The sequence below is a fragment of the Podarcis filfolensis genome, assembly GCF_964270895.1.
Source record: "Podarcis filfolensis genome assembly, chromosome: 8".
Taxonomy (NCBI): domain Eukaryota; kingdom Metazoa; phylum Chordata; class Lepidosauria; order Squamata; family Lacertidae; genus Podarcis; species Podarcis filfolensis.
In genome coordinates, this window is record NC_139611.1 from 19716215 (window position 1) to 19736252 (window position 20038).

Consider the following 20038-nt stretch of genomic DNA (forward strand, 5'->3'; position numbering starts at 1 on the left):
GCTGCGGGCAGCATTTCAGGGCTCTCGTCGTCAGCCTTCTCCTGCGTTATGAAACATTTATCAGCCCAAGCCAGGAAGTCAACATCGCTGGCTGACAAGCCTGAAATTATTTGCAAACTGAGATGGAGCGAGTGAAAAGATATGTAGCACATGACCCTGAGGATTATGCTAAGCAAAAGAGTGAAGCAGAGGAGGCTGATCCGTTATGGAGGATGGGGCAGTGCCCCACAAACCTCCGTCTGCCCTCATCCTGCTTCCACTTGCCTGCTTTCCTATTTCCATCCAGTCCATGGGATTGCCCTGCCTGTCAGCTTCCTCCTCAGCCTCAGTGTCGCCCTCTCCAGGCGGGAGGAGGATGGGGACAAAACTAGAATCCTTTGGCTCTGCCATTGGCTCTGGCGCCACCTACTGTTGGCCTCCCTGCCTTCTGCCCTATCAGCTGCCACTGCCTTCCAGTATTGTCCTTGTTAAGTTGTAGGTGAACATATCAGATGACACAGCGATTCTTCAAACAAGTCTTGTTTACTCACAGGCCCAGAACAGAACTGAACTGTTCAGCCAGCCTGCTTATATAGAGCTCCACTACAACGCAACAGTAACAACTTTCTGTAACTATCCAATCACTGAACGTCACTTTCAATTCCTTATTTGCATATATGGACCTGAGTGAAAACTATCTACAGTATCCCCCTGCTGGCCCAGGGTGAGAACTTCAGTACATAACAGTCCTGGCTCTGAAATGGCAGCTAGGTGGCTGGGCAAGGGAGCTACCAGAAGAGAAATAGATGGTTATTCCAAAATAAGCAGGCAAGGATGCAGTTTGGCTGATGGTTTTCAAACAAGCTTTCTGTGTCTGTTTGCCCTGGAGACCTATCAGGAGAAAAGAAGCAAGCATACCTCTCAGTAAAGATGAAATCAATCTAGACTACCCACTCCTAGGCAGAAGTGGGGGTCTGCAACAAAATGTTACAGCGTGGAGTGCTCCTGTCTAGGGCTTCAACCAGCCAGCCACACCCCTTCCGGAGAAAAGTTTTCAACCCTCATTTTTTCATAATTTCCAACAGTTAATCAGCACCTGCCAAAGGAATGTGGTATTGAAAAAGAGGAATGCTACCTACGTAGGGAATATGCTGAAAATGTGATTTCATCTATTTTAAGGAGATTTTCCAGCTTAAACTGGCCCCTCTCATGACCTGCCAACTGCACTAGGTAAAGATTGCAGCCCAGGGGGCTGAGCCGTTTCACTCGAACTCGATATTAGCTTTGGAAAGAATGACTGGCATGGTGGCAATTCAAGGGAACGTTTGTTCTGAAATAATCATGATGGAGACTACCTGATTTCAGGTTGTTCAAGAAGATCCTTGCCTCAGGCTGACCCCAATCATATCCTACAGGCCACGGCAAATCACAAGCAAACATCCCAGCCTTCTCTTCCTTCCTTGGGACAGGTAACCATTGACGTCTCACTGCCACCTGTGACACCCCTGTCCCCATTTTCTAAATGTTCTGGGTGTCAATCCCCTTTGTCTAGCCAGGACTGTTTCTTCTTCTTCTTTGGTGATCACTTGTAGCCGAGTAAGATTGTCTTCCATAAACACGGTTTTAACAGTGAGTCTGTAAATGACTGTGGAGGCCAATTCTGGATTCACACAACCTTCCACAGTGGGGACATAGGTTTCCGGACGGGAGTTGATCACGGTGTGGATTTGCCAAGTGTGCCTTCCTCCTAGCACGTTTCTCTCTTCAAAGCCCATGACACCTTTGGTAAAGGCTGTTCTCCAGTTGGAGCACTCACAGGCCAGTGTTTCCCAGTTGTCGGTGTTTATACTACATTTTTTAAAAAAGATTTGCCTTGAGAGAGTCTTTAAACCTCTTTTGTTGACCACCAGCATTACGCGTTCCATTTTTAAGTTCGGAATAGAGTAGTTGCTTTGGAAGACGATAATCAGGCATCCTCACAAGAAGAACATAATAAGAACCTGGCTGCTGGATGTGGCCATGTGGCCCATTTAAATAGTTGTTTTTACTGATTATTTTGTTGTTCTGTTCTCTTTGTCAACTGCTTTGAGGTTGTCGGCTTTCCCCACCATCTAGCAGTGTATAAAAGTAGTGAAATAATTAAATAATATAAATAGTCCGGCATCCTGTTCTCACAAGTGGCCAACAAGATGCCTGTTGGAAGATGGCAAACAGGACCCTGAACACAAAAGCCCTCTCCCCTCCTGTGGCTTCCAGCAACTGGTATTCAGAAACATGATTGCCTTGGACTGTGGAGGCAGAACATTAACATGGTGTCATAGTGTTTTAAATGCCTGGTGTGACTGTGGCCACCAATAATAATCAATTAGTGGTGGATTTATACTGCCTTGGGCTCTGAGGTCTTCAGGGGAGGTCCTCTTCTCTGTGTCGCCACCTTCACAGATATGTTTACTGGGGGCCTTCTCAGTGGTGGCTCCCAGACTTTGGACCTCCCTCCCTAGAGAAGCTAGATTGCTCTCTCATTGTTGACCTTCCACCGGAAGCTGAAGACTTTTTGTTCCAACAGTCTTTGGGGAACTGACTGACTTCTTCTTTTTTAAGGAAGGGCTTTTAATAGTGTTGTGCTGTATTTATTATCTGTATTTCAATAATTTTTTTTAATATTGTTTAAATCCCATTAGCATTCAGTTACATTCTCATCATTGCCTTTTATATGTTTTCAGCCTTGTCATTTTAATTTGTGTAAGCTTCCTTGAGTCCTGGTCTGGGGAAAAGGCAGGATACAAATAAATGGAGCAATTATTATTATTATTATCCGGGACTGCCCACACATTCTGCATCATTTGCTCTGCAAAAAGCATTGAAATTAATGAACTTAGGTTAACCATGGCCAGGGATGCAACCCTATAGGATTTTGTTCTTTTAAAAAAATATGGGTTGTATCCAGCACTGGTTCTACTACTGTAAATCATGGAGCCTCCAAGTGTCCCTATATTTCAGGGACGTCCCTGATTTAGAGAAGCCATCCCGGTTTCTGATTTGATACCGGAATGTCCCACTTTTCCTTAGGACAGGGGTAGGCAACCTAAGGCTCGTGGGCCGGATGCGGCCCAATCGCCTTCTAAATCTGGCCCACGGACAGTCCGGGAATCAGCATGCTTTTACATGAGTAGAATGTGTCCTTTTATTTAAAATGCATCTCTGGGTCTTTTGTAGGGCATAGGAATTTGTTCATCCCCCCCCCCCAAAAAAAAAATAATCCGACCCACCACAAGATCTGAGGGACAGTGGACTGGTCCACGACTGAAAAAGGTTGCTGACCCCTGCCTTTGGATGTCCCTATTTTCATTGGAGAAATGTTGGAGGGTATGGAGTTATCTGACTCCCGAGCCGTCTGAAGGTAATCCTGTATAGAGACATTTTTTAATGTTTAATGTTTTATTATGTTTGTATATATGTTAGAATGAACTGATGTAGCAGTTACTGTGGATTTTTTTGTTATTGTTGAACCCTAAATAAAGTATTAAAAATTAAAAATAAAAATGAAAATGTTTGTATATATGTTGGAAGCTTCCCAGAGTGTCTGGGGCAACCCAGTAAGATGTGCGGGGTATAAATAATAAAATTATCATTATGGAATCGGACCTCCCTATTTTCATCGGATAAATGTTGGAGGGTATGCTGTTTTCAATGGGTCTACCCCAAGTAGGACTTAGTTCAATACAACCCTGTATTTCCTTCCTGTGCAGGGGGGATGCTCCAGTTAATGCAAAACAAATTTGTTTTGCATTTCGGCATCGAAAAGCCACAGCAGATGTCTCGTTGACATGCTTAATGGGTTTACAAAGCAGCCTGCTTAGAAACGGAGGTCCCCCTCCCTTGTCAGAAACAGCAGGTTGTTTGTAAGCCGAGGCAGGAAAGCGAGCGAGAAGAAAAGCCCCAAACAATCTGTTTTCTGGCTGCTTTGAAAACAGCACATCATAAGCTCACAACAGGACCCTCCTGGCTGTTTTCTGTTTATTACATTGAAAAATGAAAGCGTAGGCCGGCTGGCCGACATTAATTTTGTCACCCCTGCAGGGAATCACCCATCTTGACTGCCTGCCTTTTGTTTGGCTTCGTTTCTCGGAGGGGAAATAACTGGCGCCTGTCGAGTTAGCAAAAATACATCCCCAATTGGCTGCTTGCGGAGGGGGTGCTGGTGACTGTATCTCGGCACCGCAACAAAATGTCCTCTCCAGCACTGGAGCTCCATTTTCAAGAGGTCATTTGGGCTATTTCAGGGGTAGGCAACCTAAGGACTGTGGGCCAGATGCAGCCCAATCGCCTTCTCAATCCGGCCCATGGATGGTCCGGGAATCAGCGTGTTTTTACACGAGTAGAATGTGTCCTTTTATTTAAAATGCATCTCTGCATTATTTGTGGGGTCTGCCTGGTGTTTTTACATGAGTAGAAAGAATGTGTGCTTTTATTTAAAATGCACCTCTGGGTTATTTGTGGGGCATAGGAATTCGTTCATTTCCCCCCCTCAAAATATAGTCCAGCCCCCCACAAGGTCTGAGGGACGGTGGACCAGCCCATGACTAAAAAATGGTTGTTGACCCCTGGGCTATTCTCATGCCTGGGGGTGGCAAACATGCAGCATTTATCCAGCCTGTGGCTGCCATTTTGTTATTCCCAGAATGCTCTAGGGGAAGGGCTTCACAGCAATAACGGCCCTGGTGAGCAAATGGTCCCTGTTCTGGAGGGTTTTTATTATTATTATTATTATTATTATTATTATTATTATTATTATTATTAATTTGCCGTGCTGTTTCCCTCTCTCTGATTTCAGTTGGGGCAATTTGCAAGGGAAAGGGCTGTATTGCAATAGCAGAGAGGATCTGCTTTGCGTGCAGAAAGTCTGAGGTAAAATTCTCCACATCTCCCCTGAAAGGGGATCATGTGTCAGTAGATCTGGTGAAGACTCTGGAGAACCAGGAGACAAAACACTGATATTGATAATCAGAATTGATATAAAGTACATCCCAGTATCCTTTCTTAAGGAAAGGAGGTAGGTGGGTAGCAGAGCAGTGGCTTTGCATTCAGCTAGTTCAAGGTTTGATCCCTGCCAGCACCAGGTAGGGCTGGGATTGCCCCCTACCTGAAGCCCCTGAGAACCCCTGTCAGTCAGTGTAGACAATATAGAGCCAGATGGACTACAGGTCTGACTCTGTAAAGGAGAGCTTCCTATTTAAACCAGCCCCCCTTTTTTCAGAAGCAAGGGCACTGGAATATTGCGTTATGTTTAGGGGAAAGGCTATAGCTCAGTGTCACAGCAGCTGGTTTTTGTTCATAAGGTCCCTGGTCCAATCTTTCGCATCTCCATGTTGGGCTGGGAGAGAGACCCTGGTGGCTAATCAGTGAAGGCAATACTGAATTAGGTGGACCAAAGGCTTTACTCAATATAAGGCCGCGCTCCCTGTTCTTCTGGAACAATGGTATGCTATGACTAGAGGTGAACAAATTTGGGCTTCCTGCACTCAATCGGAAGCCGCATTGGACGTTTGGCTTCTGAATAATGTTTGTAAACCAGAACACTCACTTCTGGGTTTACGCTGTTCAGGAGCCGATTTGTTTGGGAGCCAAGCAGTTCGAGTACTGAGGTACCACTGTATATGTATTTCTATTTGGTTGAAGAAGTGCATTGCAACGTTCAGGAAATTTCAGTTTGCATATTGTATCCGGAAGTGTCGGTCTGTGTTACAATCCAAACAGAACAGACTTCTTCCGCATTCCTAAATACTATACAGCTGGTTTCATTCCTTGTTGGCTTGTTTCAGAAGGGGTTTTTGGGGAGTGCTTCTCAGTACGGAGGGGTTTAGGCTAAGACCAACCACAGTTCCCACAATTCTTTGAGGGCCCTGAAAATGCCTTCCTGGGAATATGTCCTTGACCTCTGACCATGCCTCTTGCTCGCTTGGAGAAGAGGATATAGAGGGTGCGTGGATGCGGAAACTGCCTTAATGTACAAAGGCAAAATTTGCATCTGTTGCTCCTCCCACTTTGCCTTTGGCTCCACCCACCACTAGTGTCTGCCTCTGGAAAGGTTACTCAAAAGGGAAATGTGGTCTTTGGGTTGGAGAACCGCCCTGAGGCCTCCAGGTATAGGGTGGTATATACATTCAATAAATAATAATAAATAAATAAAAAGTTTCCCAACCCCTGAGTTAAATCGTGATTTCTTCCCCTGAGCTATAACCATTGGTGACTGGTGCCCATTGGGACTAGCAGGCAGAAAAATGCAGGTAAGTGAGGTAGTCACAAGAAAAACCTGCATCCCACCAGGAGAATTTGACAAATAAATAAATAAACCCCTTCCCCCTTGATAATTTTTAAATGCCATTTCTTGGATGGTAGCAGGGAAAACACAGGGGAAATGTTTGGCCACACACAAACTAGGGCTTTTTACCGGTTGATACTGGAAATATAATTGCTGGACTAGACAGGTCCTTAACCTGATCCAACACGGCTTTTATTTTCAGTCAGAAAACAGCAACCAGAGTAACCTTGGCAAAGAATTTTGAAGTGCAGCATAATTTATACCCCCAATTAATACAACCATTTTCAGAAGCGACATTGTGCTTTTGCTGCATTTGTCCTTCAAATAAATCAAAACAAAACCACAGAGAGCATCAACTGGAATGTATATTCAGTATAAATATTGGTTCCTCTCCCGCTCTCCCTGCACTATTAGTTCCAGATTAAGAACAGTCGCATCCACAAGGACCCTAGCCAGTCTTTGGTACTTGCACAAAGGATAGGGTTGGATCCAATGTTAGTCCTACTCGGAATAGACACATTGAACTGAACAAACCTTTGGGGTGCAGCCAATACTAGTCGCTCACGGTAATTATGTTCCTTAACTTCAGTGGGTCTACTCTGAGCAGGGCTAGAATCAGATGCAACCATAAGTGTGTGCATGGGGTGTTTAAAAAACCCAGAGATTGTGCCAAAGAGGAGAGATTATGGAGCAGCAACCCAGCTCCTTCAGCTGCCACAGGGAAACGGTGGGAGAGAGACAGAGGCAGAAGAGGGGAGGAGGGAAGCAGGGAGAGATGCAGGCAGAATAAAAAAGCTGGAATGGATCTGCAGTTTCTGCCTATGTCTGTCTCTGGAAAGGATGGTGGTGTGATTGGCAATAAGGGAAGAGGCTGCTTCTAGGGACAGAATTTGGTACTTGGAATCTCTCTCTTTTTAGTTTGTATTAAGTTTAGTTGTTTTGTTTTTTAGTTTAGGTTCCTTTGTCCATTTTATGAATGAAAACAATGTCCTTTACGACAGTTGTTGTTGTTGTTTAGTCATTTAGTCATGTCCGACTCTTTGTGACCCCATGGACCAGAGCACACCAGGCACTCCTGTCTTCCACTGCCTCCCGCAGTTTGGTCAAACTCATGCTGGTAGCTTCGAGAACACTGTCCAACCATCTCGTCCTCTGTCGTCCCCTTCTCCTTGTGCCCTCCATCTTTCCCAACATCAGGGTCTTTTCCAGGGAGTCTTCTCTTCTCATGAGGTGGCCAAAGTATTGGAGCCTCAGCTTCAGGATCTGTCCTTCCAGTGAGAACTCAGGGCTGATTTCCTTCAGAATGGAGAGGTTTGATCTTCTTGCAGTCCATGGGACTCTCAAGAGTCTCCTCCAGCACCATAATTCAAAAGCATCAATTCTTCGGCGATCAGCCTTCTTTATGGTCCAGCTCTCACTTCCGTACATCACTACCGGGAAAACCATAGCTTTAACCATACGGACCTTTGTTGGCAAGGTGATGTCTCTGCTTTTTAAGATGTTATCTTTACGACAGAATATTCAACAAATCTTTGCCTTTAAAAAATAAATTAAATTTCCCTGGACACTCACCCTCATAAAATGTGTTGTGCACGCCTATGGATACAACCTTCGGAACTATTTTTAATTGAAATGCATGCAAATTAAATCAAACACACACAATGACTCAAGGAAAATGCCTTCCATTGGGTGACAGAGCTAACAATTACAAACGAGCTTGAGGAACGTCAAGCGTAAAAGACGAGAAACAAAAGCCCAGCCATCGCGGGAGACAGCTCTGTCCTGCGACGACAGCAACATAACGATAGCTACTTTCACAGTCCCATGTCTGGTGTCATGAATATTTTCCGGCTTCCTGATAGAGCAACTATTGCTCAGGCAACCACTGGAAACGTGTGGGCAGTTGGGGAAGAAAGGTTTTAATTTTGCCTCCGTCGTCTCACAATGAATACAAACAGACACATTCTGTACTGTCGAGACGGTTCTCTCCCTCCCCAACGTGTCTCGAAAAGAGTTATTGAAAACATTGTCATTTTGCATCTCGTTAATAGCTACACTGATGGTTATGGGTTATTATTAGTGCATTTAACAAATGGCAGCATGATGGCAGCATGATTATTCTATTTGGCGGACTGGGATTCTTAACGTAAGAAGCAGAACAACATTAAGAAGAGCTCTGCGGGATCATATGTCTTTTTTTGAAATAATTTTTATTTGATTTTACAAACAAAAGGTTATACGAAAACCAGATACATAACCATAAATAGAGATTTCTCTGAATCTCCAGACTTCCCACCCTCCCCTCCATGTGTCCTATTGTCAGCATCTTCAACTGCATATTATTTCGCAATCCATGTATTATATCTCTCCATATTGACCACAGTATTCGTCACATTACAAGCTTTGTTAAAATCCTGCTAATGTTTTCATCTGTTTATAGTGATCTCCTAAATAAATTATAAATTTTCCCCATTATTTCTTGAAGTTTTTGTCCTCTTGGTTCCTGAGCTTTTCGGTCAGCTTTGCCATTTAGGAGTATTCCAACAGTTTGATCTGCCATTCCTCTCTGGTAGGGACTTTGTCTTCTTTCCATCTTTGGGCTAGTAGCATCCGTGTGGCTGTTGTTGTGTACATAAAAAGTCCTTTCTGCTCTTTTGGGATGTTGATAGCTACAATTCCTAATAAGAAAGCTTCTGGGTTTTTTTACAAAAGTTATTTTAAACATTTTCTTCAATTCATTAAATATCATTTCCCAGAATGCTTTAGTTATCATACCAAACATCTAGTGCTGCATCCTGGTTCTGGGGTGACCATGTACCCTACTGTAAAGGGGAAGGGCTGTAGCTCAGTGGTAGAGCATCTGCTTTGCATGCAGAAGGTTGCAGGTTCAGTCCCCAGGATCTCCAGCTAGGACTGAGAATGCTTCCTACCTGAAAACCCCGGAGAGCCACTACTGGTCAGTGTGGACAGTGCTGAGCTAGATGGACTTAGTGGTTCAACACAGGCTGTAGCTCAGTGCTAGAGTCCCTGCTTTGCTTGCAGAAGGTGCACCTGAACTCCCCTGCTGCTTGCTGGGAGGGGCGGGGAGGAGATGGGATCATTGACCATCCGCATAGTGCCTGTGGCCAGGGATGCTGGGAACTGGAGTCAAAAATTTCTGGAGGGGCCACCAGGTAAGGGGCAATTGTCCATCCTTGAGTGAGTAAAGCAACATTGGGAGGACATGATGCAATATTTTAATGCATCGTGGACTCAGCAAGCTGACTTGTTGTCCACCTTGGCAGGTAAGGTGGAAGAGAGCCAGCAATGTAGCAGCAGGCCCACCAGAGAGCGCTTTGCCTGGGGCATCACCAAACATACCAGCAGCCCTGACAGCGGGAAGGATGTAGGCAGGCAGACTGCTGCCTGTCGGGATCTCCGCTTCGGCCAAGCTGATAAAGCTCATTTTCCTCCAGAATCGCCCCTGACAATAATTACCGACCTGAGCTTTGATGAGGCCTCAGGTGCATTTCCGATTCAGCAGAGAATCCAAAGCAGCACGCGGAAGTGATGAGATTTATGGCTACATGCTATGCTTTATTACTAAGCTACGCAAAGAGCAAATAAATACACATCCTCTCTCTGTGAGAGCAGAGAGCAACTGAACAACAAAGGAACAGGAAACCAGTAACGTCACATCCGTCTCTCGTCTCCCGTGAGACTTCCAACGGTATGGAATGTGTCTGGAATGTAAACAGAGTCCTGTGACTCTAAGCAGCTGCTCAGTGGCAAACAGAAACTAACATCCTCCCCCTTTCTGTGAACACCACTGGGCAGCGTGTCAGTACAATCTCAGTACAAACCCAATTTCTGTACATAGGTACAGTGTTGATCCTTCGGAACAACCTTGGACAACAAATCAGCAGGAATTTCATTACCTGGCATGTAGGACACCGTTACGAGTCCTTTCTGAACACATTCTCTAGCATGTTGCAGCTTCAGTCGCAAGTGCTTCGTGCTTTGCTTACAACCTTCAAAGCCAAGCATGCTTTGTTGTCCCGATAAACCTGGATTGGACATTTGACAGGAATTCTCATGTCTTTACACAACTGCAGAGCCTTGGAGAGCTAGCCCTCTGGCCTGAAGATAACACTCCACAGCTTCCCTCCTGATGTGCTCCTGGCACTGCCAGACTGTTGGGATGGGATAGGAGGAATCTGATTCTTTAGCACCAGGTGTCCGTGAAGGTCCAGGCCCTGAAAGCCCTGGTGGTCTGGGAATTCCTACTGGAAGTTCTTGTCTAGCTTCCTTGGGTGCACTGGTCTCCCTGTCTTTTGCAGTCGTCTCTGAGCCCTGGCTGAGACACAGCCTCCAACTCTGTAATCCAGGGCACCGCTGGGTACAGGGGTCATGACACACTGTGACTCGGCCCAGTCACTGTCTCTCAGACTCGCCTCCCTCACAGGGTTCTTATGTGGATAAAAAGGCAGTGAAGCAAAACTGCACTTGGAGATTGAGAACACCAGCATGAAATGGATAAGATTTGCCAGGGCAGGGGGTAGGTTGGGGGAAAGTTTTCTTTTTTTTTTTTAAATAATATTTATTGAGTTTTTTCATAATTTCTCCAATCATACAATTTTAAGCATCACTTATTTTGACTTATTCGACCTCCCTCAACTCCTCTGATAATCATCCATACTTAATTTCTTATCAACACATTCCTTAATTATAGTATTACCATTTTAATACATCTTCCCGTCCTCTTTTACCTTTTTTGCAATATTCCTTATTTTTTTCACAAAGCTTCTTTGAAACACACTAGCGTTGTATTTTCCTCACATACAGTTTTCAAATAATCTCTAAATTTCCCCCAGTCCTCTAGAAACTCATAGTCTCTCTGAAGTCTGATTTTCCCAGTTAATTTATCGAGTTCTGCGAAGTTTGTCAGTTTTTCTCTCCATTCTTCAATATTTGGAAGTTCTTTCTGCTTCCATCTTTGAGCTAGCAATATTCTCGCAGCTGTTATTGCGTATTGGAAGATTTTGCGATCCCTCCTCTTTATATCATTTCTAGTTATTCCCAGCAGGAAGGTCTCTGGTTTCTTCACAAAGCTATATTTCAGCATTTTTTTTAACTCATTATAAACCAGTTCCCAGAATCCCTTCACTTTTTTGCACTCCCACCACATATGTATGAATGTACCCTCCTTCTCCCCGCATTTCCAACATTTATTACAGATTTTATACATTTTTGCTAATTTAGCAGGGGTCATATACCATCTATATACCATCTTCATGGTGTTTTCCTTCAACGTAGTGCATGCTGTAAACTTCAAGTTTTCATTCCATATTTTTTGCCAATCTTCCAAATCTATACTGTACCCTAAATCCCTGGCCCAATGGATCATTACTGCTTTGACTTCCTCATCCAACGTATACCATTCCAATAGAATTTTATACATTTTTGAGATTATCTTACAATCATTGTTAACAATTTCTATTTGGAATTTCGAATCTTTTTCCTTATACCCTCTCTCTTTCATATCCTTTTTGAACATATTACTTATCTGATAGTAGTGCAGCCAGTCAGATACATGCTCTTTTATTTGCTCATATGGTTTTAGTCTCCATTTCCCGTCTTCCTTTACCACCAAATCTCCATAAGTAATCCAGTTACTTCTCATATTGATTTTTCTAACTCCCATAATCTCTAGTGGAGATAGCCAGTGTGGAACTCCCATTTCCAATATGTTCTTATATCTGTCCCACACTTCCAACAACGATTTCCGGAAGATGTGGTTTTCGAAAGATTTATAACCCAATTTCTTCTCTTGCCATAAATGCGCGTGCCATCCAAATCTTGCATCAAAGCCCTCTAGATCCAGTAGTTTGGTATTTTTAAGTTTTATCCATTCTTTTATCCAGCAAAGACATGATGCCTCATAGTATAGTTTTAAATCTGGCAGGGCAAAGCCTCCTCTTTCCTTTGCGTCTGTTAATAATTTATATTTAATTCTCGGCTTTTTGCCCTGCCAGATGTATCTTGAGATCGTTCTTTGCCATTCCTCAAATATCTTTACTCCTTTTAATATTGGAATCATTTGGAATAAGAATAGCATCCTTGGGAGCACGTTCATCTTCACCATTGAGATTCTACCCCAGAGAGATAGTTTTAACCTTCCCCATCCCTCCAGATCTTTCTTAATTCGGTTCCAAACCGGGACATAATTATTTTGGAACAGATCGATATTTTTTGGAGTTAACCATATTCCCAAATATTTAACCTTTTTAACAGCTTCAATACCTATTTGTTGCTGCAGCACTTCAGTCATTGTTTGGTCCATATTTTTGATTATAATTTTAGTTTTTTTCCTGTTTAACTTAAAGCCTGCCACATCACCAAACTTTTCAATCTCCTCTAGCACTTCAGAGGCACTATTCATCGGATCTTCCACCATTATTACCAAATCATCGGCAAAGGCCTTAACTTTGTATTCATTTTGGCCTACTGTCACCCCCTTTATCCTTTCATTTTCCCTGATTGAATTCAAAAAAACCTCCAAGACCATTATAAACAGCAGAGGTGAAAGCGGACAGCCCTGTCTAGTACCTTTTGATATTTCGATTTCTTCTGTTATCACGTTATTCACTATTAATTTCGCCTTTTGTTCAGTATATATTGCCTTAATTCCGTTCAAGAAGTCATTTCCCAATCCCATGTATTCCATATTTTTCAACATGAAATCCCATGATACATTGTCAAATGCCTTTTCGGCATCCACAAACATTAACATTGCCTGTCTTTCGTTCCTAGCTGTCAGATATTCTAACGTATTTATTATATTCCTCACATTATCCCTCATCTGTCTGCCGGGAAGGAAACCCGCTTGGTCCTCGTGAATGACTTCTTGTAACACCTTTTTAAATCTCTTTGCCATTATTCCTGCAAAAATTTTATAATCCGTATTTAATAGGGAAATCGGTCTATAATTCTTTACTTGTGTTTGGTCCGCATCCTCTTTTGGAATAAAGGTTATAAATGCATCTTTCCAAGTCCCCGGAATCTCTCTCTCTTTTAAGATGTTGTTCATTACTTCTTTTAATGGTGTTGTTAGGGCTATTCTCAACTCTTTATAATACCTTGCTGTAAACCCATCTGGTCCTGGGGATTTCCCATTTTTCAATTCTGTAATTACTTCCTTGATCTCCTCATTATTAATCTGGGTGTTCAGCCTTTCTGTTACTTCTGTTGGGATCTTTTGCACTTCTTTTTCTTTTAAATATCTTTCTATTTTTCTCATACTATTCTTTTCTTTATTCTTATACAAATGTCTGTAGAAATCCAAGAATCCTTTTCTAATACCCTTGGGGCTGACTATCTCTTCTCCTTCCACATTGATTTTGTTTACTGTACTTTGTTCTTTCCTTTTCTTAATCTGCCAAGCAAGCCATTTTCCTGATTTATTTGCAAACTCAAAGTTTTTTTGTCTAATTCTTTTAATGTTCCATTCCACCTCTTTATTTATTATCATTGCAAATTGAGTTTGCAGGGCTTTAATACTTTGTCTAATTCTTATATTGTTTGGTTTTTTAATTAGCTTTTTCTCATTTTCCATAATTTGTTTTAAAATCTCTGTCTTTACTTTCTCTCTGTTCTTCTTTTTAAGTGAGTTTTTTTGTATAAAAAACCCTCTCATCACTGCCTTGCTTGCATCCCATACTATACTCATCTTCGTTCCTTTATTACAATTATCCACAAAGTAATCATTCACTTTCTTTTGTGCCTCTTGGATAAGATTTTGATCATCGAATAGGCCTTCATTTAATCTCCACCTGAATGATCTTTCTTCAAAGCCTTTAAGTTCTAATTTAATTGGACTATGGTCTGAAATTACTCTTGGTTCAATTTCTACCTGAGTGATTCTTGGAGTTAATTCACTCGAAATCCAAACTTGATCAATTCTGGACATCGATTGGTTTGGTTCTGAGTAAAAAGTGAATTGTTTTTCTAGCGGGTGTTTTAATCTCCAAATATCGATTAAATTACAGTCTTTAACCATTTCAAAAAATGTTTTGGGTAGTTTTCCTTCTTTTGTCCCACCGTCTCTCAATCTATCCATTTCTATTGACACTACCCCATTCATATCACCCATCAGAATTATTTTTTGATCTACATATTCCAACAGTTTTTCTTCCAGATTTTTATAAAAGTCAGTTTTACTTCCATTAGGTGCATAAATCCCAACAACTATTAATTTTTCACCTTGCCAATTGATTCGGACAGCTATAATTCTTCCCTCTTCATCCTTAAATATTTGCTGAGCCTCGAGTTTACTTTTTATATACAATATCACTCCTCTTTTCTTTTCTTTGTCTGAGGATATAAATTCATTTCCGAGTCTTTTATTAACCAAAATTTTCCTATGCCTTTTCGCCACGTGTGTCTCCTGTAAACAGATTATATCTAAGTTTTTTTTCTTTAGAAATTGTTCCACCTTGTTCCGTTTTTTTTCTTCGTTCAGTCCATTAATATTCCAATTCCATAATTTTAACGCCATTTTATTTCCGAATAATCAAGATAAAAGAAATTTTTCTATATATTAGTTCTTTATAGTCTTTCTTCTTCTTCCTCTTCCTCCTCCTCCTCTCCCTCCCCTTCCTCTTCTCCCGCTAGCCTTTCTCCCATTTTTCCCCTCTCCGCCAAATCCTTCACGCCTTTAACCTCCACTCCTCCTGTTGCTCCTTTAAGTTCTTCTTCTTCCTCTACTAGCAATTCCTTATATTTCCTCTGAAATTTGCCTATCTCTTCCGGGCTGGACAATCTATGTCTCTTATTTTTGTAAGTAAAGGAGATCCCCTCCGGGAACTCCCATTTAAATTCAATATTGTTCTTTTTAAGAATTTGCACCTGTTGTTTATAGGGGTCTCTTCGTTTTAACAACCTAATTGGAATGTCTTTAAAAATAATTATATAACTCCCATCTATCATTAGTCTTTTTTCTCTATTTTTTTGGAGTACCAAATTTCTCATATCTCTATCCTTAAAGGTTATCAAACAGTCCCCTGGCAGTTTTCTTGCCCTTGTCGTTCTCACTTTCATTCTGAAGGCATTCTGTACCATACATGCTATCTCTTCTACTTGGTACTCTAACCATTGTGCCAATTCTATTACTAGTTTTTGTCTAATATTTTCACCTTGGTTTTCTGGGACCCCCCTCAACCTTAAATTAACTTCCCGTTGTCTAAGTTCGTTCATGGAGATCGCATCCCACATTTCCTCTTGTGATTTATTAGTTTCTAAGAGACCTACTCTAATTTTATCATCTTCACGTTTCAGTTCTTTCATTTCCAATTTTGTCTTTTTCATTCCCTCCTCTAATACGTGAGTTCTTTTGGATACCTCTTTAATTTGGCCTTTCAATTCATTTACAGTTTCATCTATTTTCTTATCCATTTTCCCTATCTTTAAGTCTACCTGTTCTATCTTTGTTTCTAAATTCTTCTCGCTCTGTCTAATTTCTGCAAACATTTTTAAGATTTCCGATCTGAAATCTGATTCTTGCTTGGACCCTTTTCTTTCTACTGGGGTTCCCCCATTCCCACCTTTCTTTGGTTGGTGGGACATTTTCAATTAAGTATAAGAAAATACTAGTAATAATGATAATAATGATAATTCAATTCTATCGATAATTACAAAGCTCAGAACCAGTTCCACTAGGACATCTGAAGTAATATTCCAATAATTTCTTCTTGGTGTCCCCAGTTAAACTAATCCGCTAAATGAAATATTCCAGCATCCCACCAAAAAGAAAATCAAAGATCAAAGTTCTGAGCTCAGGTCAGAGTTCAAATTATATTCCAGTCAGAAATATCCAAAGTTTGAGTCTAGGTCCAGTCAAATCCGATAATTAAACCAGCTCTTCCTGCCTCTTAATAGTCTATTCCTTACAATGTCGTTTGCAGAATATGTCTTTTTCATGGGACCACTCTTTATCTTCTTATCCTCTTAGTCTTCTTGCCCTCAATTGGGCTATATTCCACTACAAGTCCGGTCAGCCGAAGAATCCAGAAGAAATTCAAGTAAACCAAGAAATTCAAATCGATCAAGATCCTTCCCTCAAGTGTTTAAGTCCGGCTTTCAAATACTTTCAGAAACGTTAAGCCAGCCCAGGGAGGTTAGCAAATGCTAGCAAAATGAGTTGCAGTTTCTCTCCCATCCACCAGAGGTCAGCCAACAGTGAAATGGGGAAGGAAAGCACACGGAAAGAAGGAGGGGGAGGAGAAAACCTTTCCAATTCCCTTCCTCGAAAAAGGAAGGGTAATATCAACTATAAACAGTCTATTTATTAAAGTTTCTGAGTTTCCGAGTTTCGGGGGGGGAGGGAAGCGGCACTACCGTACCTCCCCCTTCCCTCTCTCTTCTAAGGCAAAAAAAAAAAAAAAAAATGTAATGGCGCCCACGCCGTAGCGCAATGGAGTCCTCCGTTACGCAAAACTTTCAGAGATGAAGCTAAATTCTTCCTCTTTCCCACTATCTCAAAGAGGGCTAGATTATATCAAATAGTTTCTAAATGTTACCTCTTTGCTCCCCCTCTACTTCCTCTCTTGCCAGATATTTTGTATCCTCTAATATAGTCTCAGAGGGTGTAGAGCGGAGAGAAGAACTTTAGCCGCTAGCGTCACTTACACTTTCTCCCGCTTTGCTTAGGTCTCTGCGTCCACGCTGATTTCAGATAAAAGTCGAGCTCTTTTTGACTTCCTCTTCTTCGAGTCTTTCCTTAGATGACATCCACTTTAGTTTTAACTCTTTTTTAGGCTCGAATTTCTTTCTTTTGAGAATCCAGCGCTTCTCCTGCAGGCTCGGGGCTTCGCGTTTTCGGAGACAGCTATGGCTTCCCTCAGCCCGCTTCTCCCCCCGCCGTACTCTTCGCTCCAAAACGGAGTTACCTGACGGCTGAGAGTTCCGCTTTTTGGCTCCGCGGGAAACAGTGTATCTGAACGCCCACCAGATACTTTTCAGGGGACCACGGCGCCCTGTGGAACCCCTATTTTCCTCCGAAAAGCTCGGGACTCTTCTCTAAGGAAGAAATCCCCGCCTGACTCAAAGTCGCGCTGAACCGGAAGTTGGGGGAAAGTTTTCTGACCACCCCCGCACACGTCCCCTTTTCTGCATTGAGGTTCAAACCAGGAGAAAAATGTGCTACAGGCAGCTGTAGGCTTTCGCTGCATTTCAACCGCCCACCTCAATAGATGTTATAAAAATTGAAAGATCTACAGTTCACTGGTTTTTATTTCTAGGGCGCCTTTATGCCGACGCTCGCAAATTGGCTCATTTTGTAAGCTCAGCAAGCAGATTCCCTCTCAAATAGGGTCGCCTGAACCCCATTAGACCGAAGCAGTTGCATTTCTGTCAGCCGTGCTGGTTTCGCTACGAAGCTACTCACACATTGCCGGAGGTAAGCTTTCGCTCTCTGAAATGAAGGGTGCTATTATAAATGAGATAACCCAGTTCGAGTGAGTATTTGTTCTTTTGGGGGATTTTTTTTTTTTAATATAAAAAACCGCCATCCTGTTTTTGTTGCTTAGTTCCAAACCAAAGAAAAAAAGGAGGGGGGAAGGAGGAGATTAGGAGCTGGTAAACATGAACTGAATTCATTTCTTTCAGGCAGAAAAATAGAAACCTAAGATATTCTTATGTATTTTATGAACATGCCAGCTGTCTGGGTTTGCACAACTGAAGTGGGTCCAAGCAAATTGGTGCAGCGAGTCCACATAAAGGCAATCCACTTTCTGAGGTTAGGAAAAGTAATGGGAAAATACATAGGGAAAGTGTGGGTGAATGAGAAGATGTGTAAAACATCCCACAAGCAAATTGGGGTGAATGCTAATCATTGTATAGCCACCCTGTACAAATGAGAACAAATCAGAACAAGTGCTCAATAAAGACTGGACATGGTCACATCCACACAATACACTTAAAGCACATGGCTTGAGCTGATTGCTCCAGCTCAGCCGCATGGCTCTCACAAGCCACACAATGAGTTCCTATACCAATAATCTAGGATCTTTCACCACTTTGTAACTAAGCTGAGTTTTACTGCCTGTGCAACTTTTCTGAAGCCTATGAACCTGACCTTTGCAGAGTTTGTAAGTAAACCATTTTTTAACTTACCATCTGTGTGGTCTTTTTCCTATGCTGGGGGAAGAGGGAAGATTTGGAAAGAAACTTTCCAGGGGGAAATTTTGGAACTCATTTGGAGTGGCACGTAAAGGTCTAACAGTCTATTTCCACACTTTACTTTGCTGCATATTTAGTGACTTTAAATCTCTGCTGGGGTTCTTTCACCAAAGAGTACTGGCTCCAAACTAGGGTCTTGGCATCCAGGAATTCTCATATATGAGTTACAAAGCAACATGAGGCGCTTTGTGTGCTCCTTGATCTGCCCTGCCATGCCACATGGGAGCGCTGCTTCTCTCTGTCAGGGCACAGGTCCCCCACAAATAACTCCCAATGACCCTTGTGATTCAGTGTTTCTAAAGGACAGGTGCACATTCTTGGTTATGGGTAGAGTGGAAGATTATGGGGAGAGCTTGTGCTGTAAGGGCCTTTAGGGAAAATGGATTTACAGTGGTACATAATTTCAATTGCATTAAGCATAGACTGTGCCAACCTGACACCCTCTAAATGTTTTGGACTACAACTCCCATCAGCCTCAGCCAACTGCTGGGAGATGTAGTGCAGAACATCTGCAGGGTGCCATGTTGGGAAAATGCTGGACTACACACACACAGACCCCACTGAATTTGTTTTTTGCTGGGAAAATCTATGTGGGAGAAGCTGGGGATCAAACTTTCATTACTCCTTTATAAGGCCAGATCTCTTAGGACATCCTGACCAATGAAGTTGATGTTCTGCCTCTTCAGCAGATGGTGCTTTTAACCCTCAGACCCGGGGGGTGGGCTGGGCTATGGAATCTTGCTGAGCTGGTTCATATCATTGATGCAATATTCAGGATTCAGCATCATGACTCAACACCAGCAGGAACTGTCCGTCACAGAAATTGGGGGAGGGCAGAGTGAGCCTCAAGAGCTGACTGCCAGATGGTTAAGGCCCAGAACATTGTTTAAGGGATTGGCGTGGTTTGGGCGGACAACTGCTATGGCTTTCTGGAGAAAGACCCACTGGCAGAGGAAGAAGAGTGCGGGGGGAGCGCACCGCAACCGGCAGCGCAATCCCAGATGGGTGCCATTGCGGCTGCGCCCTTGCCTGCGCTGGGTGCCACACCCCAGGACGTGCGCCCCTGGGATGCGCACCAGCCCCGCACCACCTGCTCTCCACAACCCCCAGTGCCGGAGCATGAAGCTCCACCACTGGAAAGACCATCAGCATTAAAAGAGGATACATATTGTTGCCGCTCGGATGCTACTAGCCCAGAGATGGAAAGATAAAGCCCCTACCAGAGAGGAATGGCAAGCTAAGCTGATGGACTATGCTGAAATGGCAAAGCTGATTGGAAAACTCAGGAACCAAGAGGACGAAAACTTTTTAAAAAGAATGGGAAAATGTTATAACTTATCTAGGAGATCGCTGCAAGCAGATTGAAACATTAGCAGGATCTGAAACCCACCTGTAATGTAACAAATACTATGGACAATATGGATTGATATAAAATATAGAATATGGAATAATATATGCAGTTGCAAATGTTGACAATAGGATCCGTGGAGGGGGTGGGGGGAAGTCTCGAGATTCAGAGTA

General features: G+C 42.6%; 2 long non-coding RNA genes across 2 annotated transcripts in view; one reads left to right on the top strand and one right to left on the bottom strand.

Annotated features, from left to right (window-relative positions):
- The window catches only part of LOC310769578, a 136203-nt gene that overhangs the window by 76063 nt on the left and 40102 nt on the right, over positions 1-20038 (bottom strand). The window lies entirely within an intron of this gene.
- The window catches only part of LOC310769613, a 73360-nt gene continuing 54632 nt past the window's right edge, over positions 1311-20038 (top strand). Inside the window, exon 1 of the long non-coding RNA XR_014551738.1 lies at positions 1311-1448. This is a non-coding gene — a long non-coding RNA (uncharacterized lncRNA). The remainder of the gene's footprint in view (positions 1449-20038) is intronic.